This window comes from Mustela erminea, chromosome 17 (genome assembly GCF_009829155.1).
Source record: "Mustela erminea isolate mMusErm1 chromosome 17, mMusErm1.Pri, whole genome shotgun sequence".
Classification (NCBI taxonomy): Eukaryota; Metazoa; Chordata; class Mammalia; order Carnivora; family Mustelidae; genus Mustela; species Mustela erminea.
This window is the reverse complement of record NC_045630.1, coordinates 13,722,605-13,733,117: the sequence shown is the minus strand read 5'-3', so window position 1 is coordinate 13,733,117 and position 10,513 is coordinate 13,722,605. Positions and strand designations below refer to the sequence as shown.

The 10,513-nt window shown below is 43.5% G+C and overlaps 1 long non-coding RNA gene across 1 annotated transcript; it reads right to left on the bottom strand.

The window, feature by feature from the left end:
• Positions 1-217: 217 nt before the first annotated feature.
• On the bottom strand, positions 218-9,948 carry LOC116576800. Its single transcript, XR_004280281.1, has 4 exons — positions 9,862-9,948; positions 6,541-6,656; positions 961-1,117; positions 218-317 (listed from the first exon to the last, which is right to left on the bottom strand). It is a non-coding gene; the product is annotated as an uncharacterized LOC116576800 (long non-coding RNA).
• Between the last annotated feature and the right edge of the window lie 565 nt (positions 9,949-10,513).

Genomic DNA, 10,513 nt, shown 5'->3' with positions numbered 1-10,513 from the left:
TTTGGAATCCCTCCATCATGCACCAGCTTGCCGAAGCTAAAGATAAAGGATATCTGGCATTGGACTGGGATGCATGGTGTCTGTATTAGTCAGCTCAGGCTGCCAAAACAAAATATCAGAGACTGGGTAGACTAAAACCAGGAACTTATTTTCTCACCATTCTGGAGGCTGAAAGTCCAAGATCAAGGTGTTGGCAGGGTTGGTTTCTCCTGAGGCCTCTCTTCTTGGCTTGCAGATGGCTGCCTTTTCCCTGTGTCCTCACATGGTCTTTCCTCATGTGTGACCACACCTGATGTCTCTGTGTATCCTAATCTTTTCTAGTAAGGACACCAGTTAGATTGGATTAGGGCCCACTCCAATGTTTCATTTCTACCTAATTCACTGTTTAAGACCCTATCTCCAAAGACAATCATATTCTGAGGTAGGGTTTGGTCTTCAACATATGAACTTGGAGGGAACACAACTGAGCCCAAACAGTTTCTTCCCAAAATTAAAATCTGCCAAAACCTGAGGAAAAAACCTTTGAAAATACGCCTTTGCAGATATAATTAGTTAAGATGGGGTGTTGCTGGATTACCGAGGCCTTAAATTCAGTGACTGATGTTCTTACAAGAGTGGACAAACACACGTACGGACACACAGAGTGCCATGGGATGACTGAGGCAAAGACTGGAGTGGTGGTGGTGCTGGTCATGGGACACCAAGAATGGCTACCCAACTACCCGAGGCTAGAAAGAGATGAGGAAGCCTTTCTCCCTAGAGCCGTCGAGAGGAGCACAGCCCTGCTGACGCCTTGATTTCATACTTCTACCTCCAGAACTATAAGAATACTGTGACTAGTTTGTGGTCATTTATTGTAACAGCCACAAAAAACTAAAAAACCATGAAGACTGAAACCCACAGAATATCCCGAAATCGCCATGTAGAGCTAGACTATCACTGGGCCAATGACTCACTCACCAAACGATGACCTCAGGTGCCCCAGTGCAACTGGTCAGCATTTTTCTTCCCTCTTCCACCTCTCAAACTTCCCTCTGGTAAAGGAGCCAGGAACAGGGAAAAGGTTCAAGAATCCACAAGCAAGACATTAGATCCTGGTCATCTGGTCACCAGCCACCTGAATTCAGGGCCCAAAGAAATAAAGGGAGAAGGTCATGTTCAATAAAGTCAGAAATCTAAACTATAAACAACCCAAATAGCCTTTGTCTCTAGGCTGAGGTGTGGAGTCCTATACCAATCCACAACTCTCAGCAAAATGAGAAAAAGAAAGCATTGGGGTTTTATAAAACTAAATATGTTTTATGCAAGGGACTCCCCCTTGATTCTGAGACCATGTCCTTTTTTTTTTTAATATTAATTTATCAAACTGAGAGAATGTGTGCCCATGAGGAGGGGAGGGGCAGAGGGAGAGAGAAAGATGAAGAGAATCTCAGGCAGACTCCCACTAAGCATAGAGCACAATGTGGGGCTCAATCTCACGACCCTGAGATCATGACCTGAGCAGAAATCAAGAGTCAGACACTTAACCAACTGAGCTACCCAGGCGGCCCAATCATGTCCTTTTCATATCTTAGATGCTTAGATGTCTTACCTATTATAAAATGAATGTAATAAGGGATGGTAAAAATTTTTCTAATATTTGTTCTTAACAAAATTAAAAGCTGGTAATTCTCTGGCCCTCAGTTGAAAACTAAAACTAAAAATCCATGACCTGTTACTTCTTCCAAGAAGCCTCTCCACATCCTTCACTCCCTTGGTACTGATGTATAAATCTTGCATTTCATTTTTCAGTCACATTTGGCTCTGAAATTATTCTCTGATTTCCTTCCAAAGAGATTACAAATAGATCCCTCTCTCCCAGGGATAAGGATCATGACTCTTCCACTTTCTATTTCTACTTTTACATAGCACAGAGCAGTGCACTCAACAGATGCCCAGGAAATGCTGAATGAATGAATAAAAGAGTAAAGCAGATATAAATTTGGTATTAAAAAAAAAAGAAAGAAAGAAAAAAGAAAACCACCCAAGGAGTTTTCAATGGTCCCAGGACAAAGCAGGAACTTATAAAGACATAATTGGAAACTCATTAGTTTCTGAAGTCCCTTCCCACCACAACTATCCATGGTTCCTTAGTTAAGAGGGGGATGCAATATGGACCCCAAGTCAGTTGAAATTATAATGAAAAAGGGGATGCTGATGCCACAGCACAACCCAGAGTATTCTGGAAGCTTCCATGCTGAAAATGGCCTAAGATACAAAGCAGATTGATATATAACCAGGATCCAAATGCTTCTCACTACCTTTGCCCAAACCACCTTCATCCTTCACCTGCACAAAGGCACAAACCTCTACAGCAGTCAGAATAATGGCCTTCCAAAGATGAACACACCTTAATCCCCCCAAATCGGGAATAACTTGCATAGTGAAAGGGACTTTGCAAATGTGATGAATTTAAGGATCCTGCGACAGGGAGATTATCTTGGCTTATGCAGATGAGGCCAACTTAATCACAAGGGTCCTCATATGGGAAAGAGGAGGGTCAAAGTCAAAGAAGGAAATGGGTCAATGGAAGGAAATGTCAGAGAAAAGAGATGAAGACAGTTTGCTGCTGGTTTCGAGACTAGGGAAGAAGCTGAGAGTCCAGGCATGTAGGCAGTCTTTAGAAGTCTTTAGAAACTGGAAAAGTCACAGAAGTCTCCTTTAGAACTTCTGGAAGGAACATAGCCCCGCTCAGACCTTGATTTTAGGCTTCTGGCCTCCTAAACTGTAAAATAATAAATTTTTGTTGTTTCAAGTCACTAAATGTGGTAATTTGTTATAGCAGCAATAAGAAACTAATACATTTCCTTACTGGTCTCCCTAGTTCTGCCCTTGTCCTCCTATAGTCTATTGCTGAACACAAAAGCCAAAAGAAGCATTTTAAATTCTTTTTTTTTTTAAGATTTTATTTATTCATTTAACAGAGAGGGAGAGTACAAGCAGGGAGAGCATCAGGCAGAGTGTTGAGAGAGAGATGCAGGCTCTCTGTTGAGCCAGGAGCCAGCAAGGCCTTCTTCAAGCTGAAAGCTCCAAGCTGAAAGCCCCTTCCACTTCCAGTCTTCTCTCCCTTCCTGGGATTCTCAGGAAGGGAGAGCAGCACTCAACTGTCTGGCACACTATATATCCTACTGATCTGCTTGTTTATTTCCTGTTTCCAATAGAACACCTCCTGTCTTCATTAGGACCAGGATTTTTGTGTTTTGTCTGCACTGCCAAAACAGTGCCTGGCACATAGTAGGTGCTCAATACATACCTGCTAAACAGACGGTCACTCCCTGTAGGAGGCTCTGGGATGATGGAACCGGTGCTGGTAACGACACCCATACTAATCACAGTCAAGTTACTGGGTGGGTACCAGGCACTGTGCCGAGCATTTCATGTGGATGAACTCAGTCAAATCACAGTGGCTTTTCAAATAGGGTCCTCAAGGGAACTTCAGAAGCAACTGAATTCAAAATTTAAGTTGAGAATTGCTGATTTTGGATTCTGGTCCCCACTGGATCAGGAAAAAAAAAAAAAAAAAAAAAAGAGCGAACTGTCTACTTGGCAAAACTGACATTCCCACAAGAACTTTGATAAAATTTGAGCATATAACCCTCCAGCTCTGAAAGTTCCAGACCCATGGTAAATATGCAATCAGAATCTGTTAACTAGTTTTTTTTTTTTTCTACAAAAAAAACTAATGTCACCTGCTAGTCTGGAGAGAGAAGATATAAGTCAGAAATGTGGAAAAGCTCACAGAAATATGGGACTTCTGCTCAACAATCCACTTTTGTGGGAAGGCCACCAAATTCTCCCACCTTCTTATGATAGAGTCCCCAGAGTCACAGGTTAGTTAGCTCTGACACTGTGACTTCTAAAAAGAAACATATATTTGGACTTTGACTCCATGTCTAGCACTAAGCTCTTAAAATCCTGAGAATTCCTAAGAAGAGGATAAAGGTGTCTCTTGCTATGTTAATGAGGTGACATTTGGAAAGCTCCTAAGAAGGGGGCTGGTTTCCTGGAGACCTAACCATGTGACTAGAGGGTTGGAAATTTCAGTCTCACCCCAACCTCTGGCAAGGGGAAGGACCGCCTACCCCCCTCCCTGGAGATTGAATCAATCACTAATGGCCAGTGATTTAACCCATCATGCCTATGGAATGAAGCTTCCCCCAAAATCAAAAGGACACAGTTTGGAGAGCCTCCAGGTTGGGGAACACATGATTCGGAGAGAGTGGCGTGCCTGGAGAAGGCGTGGAAGCTCGGCACCCTTTCCATCGCGTTGTCCCATGCATCTCCTCCATCCGGATGTTGCTCTGCGTCCTTTATTATATCTTTTTATAATAAATTGGGAAATGTAAGTGAATATTTCCCTGAGTTCTCTGAGTCATTCTGGCAAGTTAATCGAATTCTGAGGGGGAGGAGGTCATGGAAACCTCTGATTTAGAGCGGGCTGTCAGAAGCACAGGTGCCATACTGGACGAGTGATTGGCATCTAAAGTGAGGGCAATCCTGCGGGACTGAGTCCTTAACCTGTGGGATCTGATGCTCTCTCCTTGTAGATTGTGCCAGAATGGAGTTGAATTGTAGTACCCCAAGCTGGTGTCCAAGGATTGCGCGGTGGTGTGGGGAAACAGCCCCCATGTACACATTGGAATGGGTGACCAGAACCTTTTTTAATAACCAGGAGTATAAATGAGAAGTAGAGCAGGGAAAGGGGGCCAGGAAGAGGCAGGATGGAGGCCCCAGTAAGGGGTCTGTAAGATCTCCTGCTCCTCAAAGATTTGCAGATGGGGAGATGCACATGAGAGAGGCTGCTTGGGTGGGACAGGTGTGGCTGGAGAAGTCTCTCCTTTCTGACTCTCCCTCCGGGGTTTCATTTGGGAAAATGCTTTCTGAGGCAACACAAACCGGCCTGTGACTAACTCCACTCACCGGCCTGACAGTCCCCGAGGGGGAAGAAAAGGGAATTCCCTGCTTTGAGGCCACATGATGGGTAGGGATCTTCTTTTGTTTGCAATTGTAATCTCAGGAGTCATGCAAGTCAATAAACAAACAAGTGAAAAGATTCAGCGAGGTGTAAAAATAGATTTGCACAGGGCAGACAACTGCGCATTCCATTTATTTACCTCTTCTAACAAACCGATACCTGGGGTGACATTTATTAATAAACGGCATTACCAGGTGCCTGATATGTGGCTCACGGAAATTAATTACCCAGCCCGTGGTAAAACCATAACAAGCCTGCAGTGCTGTAACATTTGTGCTAATTGAAAATGAGATAAGTGCTGTGGGTACAATTTGCATTCAATGCACTGTATTAATTATCTTCAGTTCTCTTCATGATAAATATACCTGACTGAATCACTCTCCTAATTTACCGGGTAATAGAGTCGTAAGTGGGTTCCCTTAGGTAACCAAGGGAAGGCACTGAGTTGTGGGCAAGATGGAGACCCTGGCTTTTCGGAGTACTTCAGCAAGCTTAACTCGTGCGCTGGGCTTGGCCTTGCCTCATTCCCAGGAAGACACCGAAATCAACCTGTTAGATTCACCTAAGCTCCCTGCTCCAGGCCCTAATCCTTCCACCAGAGAGGCTGGCTGGCTCCAGAAGCTCAGAGAATGCTCAAAAATAGGACATGAGGGGCACCCGGGTGGCTCAGTGGGTTAAAGCCTCTGCCTTTGGCTCAGGTCATGATTCCAGGGTCCTGGGATCAAGCCCCGCATCAGGCTCTCTGCTCTGCAGAGAGCCTGCTTCCTCCTCTCTCTCTGCCTGCCTCTCTGCCTACTTGTGATCTCTGTCTGTCAAATAAATAAATAAAATCTTTTTTAAAAAATTAAAAAAAAAATAGGACGTGAGAAGGGATCTAGTTTAACCCATCCAACAGCTCTCCTGGCCACTGAACATTATTATCTCTGCAAGCATGGGCCTTTACCTATTCGTTGCTCCCATCTTCATTCAAAACATTTTGCATCTGGCTCTGAATGGACACGAATTGAAACTTGCAGTCGGGAAAATACAGATTTAAAGATTTGGGGGAAGGGCCACAGATTAATCCTTGGGGGTGATGATTTGGAAAAAGGGTTCAAATTACAAATGTGAACTCAGCTGTACAGCAAAGGCCCTCGGTACCACCCAACAAGGAAGGAGGGGAAAGACCCATCCGGTCGTCATGAACTGGAGATCCCCAACCCGCCATCCACTGCTGGCACATCTGCCAAGTCCTGCCATCTTTTTGAGCTTGGCCATGTGGTCCTCTGGCCTTGGCATGTTGAGCAGCATACACTGAGGGAGAGGTGACAGTTGATAGTAACAATAACCTTTCTCGAGAATCGAGAGCTTACTGTGTGTCAGGCACCAAGCTAAGCACTTAACTTACATCATCTAAATTAACGCTCTTTAGAAGCTCCCCTTACTCTGTCTAAAGAAACCCGTCCTTTTTGACCGCACCCTCCCCAACACGTACAGTAACGCTCTGCGACAGCACCTTCTTGCTTCCTGTCCCAAACTATAATCACCTTGCTCGCTTGTTCACCTGCCTCTTGATTAGCGTACAACCTCCTGGGTAGAGTCCCAACCTGTCTTCTTCACCTCCATTTTGGGACCAGCACAGAGTGGGACACATAGCAAATACCTGTGGAATGAAGGCAAACTTTTATAATAATCCCCTAATGTAAGCAGACCAAAACTCAAGTATCCCCGGCTCAAGCAGGGCATCCCACGTGTTCTCAAACTAATAAATGTAGAAGCATTTCACGGGCCCATTCACAGCACCCACGGAGGCCAGGAATCCCGTGTGATGAGGGCCCTGAGCACACAGAATGCCTACCAGGAAATCCCCTCCACTCACTAGCAGGAAGGCACCAATCTGGTCCATGGGAAGAGGAAATGAAGCTGTAAATACACATGATTAAAACAAACAGGTAGCCCCAGGAAGCACAACTATTTCTGATGCTCACACTGGAAAAAGTTCTTCTAAGGACAGAGAAGATGCTATTCTATCGATATCCCATCAAACGCTTGTCATCACGAAACTCCTGCCGGCCCATTGGTATTTCTATGTGGGTTAGAAAATGGTGCCCGTCAGGCTAGCATGGCCCAGATGGGTTCAGGGTTGGCCAGAAGAGCCCAGATGGATTCCAGCTCTCACTCACCCCCACTTAGGCAAGAGCCCCTGCACAGAGCACGACCTGCACAAAGACTGTGCACAAAGTGCAGGAGCACTATGCAGGAGCCCCTGCACAAAGACCTGCACAAAGACTCCTTCTAAAGCTTCTCAGCATAAAGTGCAACCTGGTATGTTAATTAGGCTCGAAATAAATAAACAGATAGGGGGTAGGGGGAGTGCCATCTAGTGAAACCATCCCCATGGAGGACTTCAGGATGCGGTCCTGGTGTCCCCAGCTCTCAGTCCCTTGGTAGATGTTATTTTATCTCGAGCAACTCTGCTAGGTTATGCCTCAGGAGGACAAATGGTGGTGACTGCTAGGTTTCTCTCAAGAGGGGGTGGCAGGTTTTTACAGTGGCTAAATGAGCATACTGTCCATTCTGGTAAAAAGAACTGAACTCTTACTATGCCACCTCCTTCCTGTATGGAGTCATCATGGAGGCAATTTAGGTTAAATGAAGCCAGAAGAAAGAGGTCATGATCTGATAAGATCAGTGTCCTTTTAAGAAGACATAGCATCTCTCCACCATTGGAGCACACAATGGAGACAGAGGTCAGTCTACAAACCAGAAGAAGAGGCCTCAGAATAAAACCTGTCTTGCCAGCGCTGTGATCTTGGATTGCCAGTCTTTAGAAATGTGAGAAACAAATTTCCGTTATTTAAGTAACTCGGTCTATGGTATTTTGCTATGGTGCCCAGAGTTAGGACACTGCCCTTAACATCAGTGATATTCAGCTATCCTGGGAAATGGGCAATTACAAAAGGAAAGTGCACCATAGGGTGTGGAAGCCTAGGGTAGAGAGAGAAGACAAGCAATGAGTCAGGGAATACTTTCTTCGGAGAGTTATGCCCATTATATAATTGATAGGTAGCATGAGTTACACTCCTATTGCAGTATAGTATATTCTCAACACCATAGCCAGACCGGTCCTCTTAAAACAATCAGATCTTATCATTCCTCTGCTCTAAACTTGCCAATGGCTCCATCTTCAAAGGATAAAATCCCAAGTGTGTACTGGGTCCTACAAGGCCCCCTGACCTGGTTTAGGGATCCTCTCTGACCTTATACCCCACTATCCTCCCCTTGGTTCATTCTGCCCCAGCCACGCTAACTTCCCACAGCTTCTCAGACACTGCTATGTACAAATATACCTCAGGGCCTTTGCACTTGCTGCTTCTTAGTCCTGAAGGCTCTTTCCTCACTTCCTTTCTGTCTACTCAAATGTCACATGACTGGTGAGGGCTTCCCTAATCATTATAGATAAAAATAAAAACCCACAACCCCACCCATGTGCCAAAACACACGTCCACTGCATGCCTTACCTACCATATCCTGCTTAATTTTCTCCACAGTGATTCTCAGAATCTGATATACTATCTGCTTACTAATTTAATTGCCACCCTCTCCCTAAAACAAAAGCTTCACACAGGCATGAAATTATTTGTTCTCTCTTATATCCTGAGCAGTTTCAATAGTGCCTGTCACGTAATAGACACTCAATAAGTACTTGTTAAGTGAATGAAAGATGTAAATGATTATAAGGTAGCAGATAATAGTAACTACATTTATTGTAGTTTTTATACACATTGTGCAGATGCTGGGAATTAAGTTGAACTCTACACACTGGGAACAGAAGTTTAAATACATCATTTCATTTAGTCCTTACAACAAGGTGATATTATTCCCACTTCACAGATAAGAAAACTGAAACTCCCTGAGTAAGTCATCTGCGTAATTTACAGGGATAGCAAGGAGTGAAGTTAGTCAGGATTTGAACACAGGTCTGCCCGACTTCAAAGTCCATGCTCTTTAACCATTCTACACATCAACTGATATGATTGGAAGAATGAATGAAAATCAGATATATGTAAATTAAGTCTCAACTGAAATACATTGGGATATTTACTATTTAAAAAAAACTTGCAGTGAACTCCAAATTGTATAGTTTTAAAAAACACATAATCCTGTTTATGAAATAGCCCTCTAATGTATCTAACTTTAACAAATATACCAGCTTTATCTTAAACCAGTACAAACCCCTGATTCAGAAAAACATTTTTGTTTGGCGTTACGATGTCACATGTGGCATTTTTGCCAAAAGACTGACGTTCCTACTCAGGTGTTGCCCACAATGGTCCAGAAATGGCTTTGGAACTCTCAGATCATACCAGGGAAGGAGGCAACCAGCTCAAGTTAGCCAAAAAGCCCACCTTGGACTAAACTTTTTACAAAAAGATGCAAAAAGAACTCACATGGTGTTGAAAGGATCAAATAGAGGACTTCTTGTTATTGCTGGAAAATTATCGTTATTATCTTCCTTTAAGTATAAACAGAAAATCAAGTTTTCCCAGGCAACTCCTCATTCTATCACTTCATTTAAAATCACTGATACCATCGAAGGCGCAGCATAGCATAAGGACGCACTGACTACATTTTTCAGATATATGCTTGTCCCTATTTTCAAATGAGGAGACATGCCATCCAGGAGTCAGGTGAGTAGACTGAACAAAGGGCAGGAGGAGAGGGTGTCAAGCAATCTGTCCAACTCCAGGCTGAATTCAGGGAGCACTCAGAACTAAGTCTTTTAAAAACTGTTCCTATTCTACAGGACACAATTCATACTATCAAAAAAAAAATTGCTCAACCATATGCCATGTTATTCTGCTCACCTCATTTGAGACGAATCATATGGCAGAAACTTCACTCAATGGGCCTCTATTCCCCCAAAGTATATTCCACTGCTGTTAATGGAGGAAACCTGGAACAAAAAAAGTCCTGGAAATAAAAAAGCTAGTGGAAACAAGTATGGCTTAAGGAAGTATGTTTACAGCAAGATTTTTCAGAGCCTTTAATATGCTAATCAGCATCTTAAGTCAGGGACATAGATACAGTGTTTCTCTAATACAGTTGGCAAGAAGCCTCTGGTTTTAACAAGAACCTAAAGATTCCTGTTCCCTAGTCAAGATTTTAGGAAATGCTACTTAAGGGGGGTACGTCAAACAGTCTAGGCTTCAAGGAGGTTACAATTTCCTTGAGGGGTATTATGAGTTAAGTTGTGTCCCCCTGGAAATATATGTTGAAATCCTAACCCCTGTTCTCTATGGATGTGACCCTATTTGGAAATAGAACCTTTGCAGATGAAATCAAGTTCAGATGCTGTCGTGAGAGTCGGCCCTCATCTGATATGACCGGGATCTTTATAAGAAGAATGTAGGGGAGGGCATGTGTTGTAATGAGAACTGGGTATTATATGAGACTGATGAATCACAGACTGATACCCCGAAATGAACAATACATTATATTTTAATTAATTGAATTTAA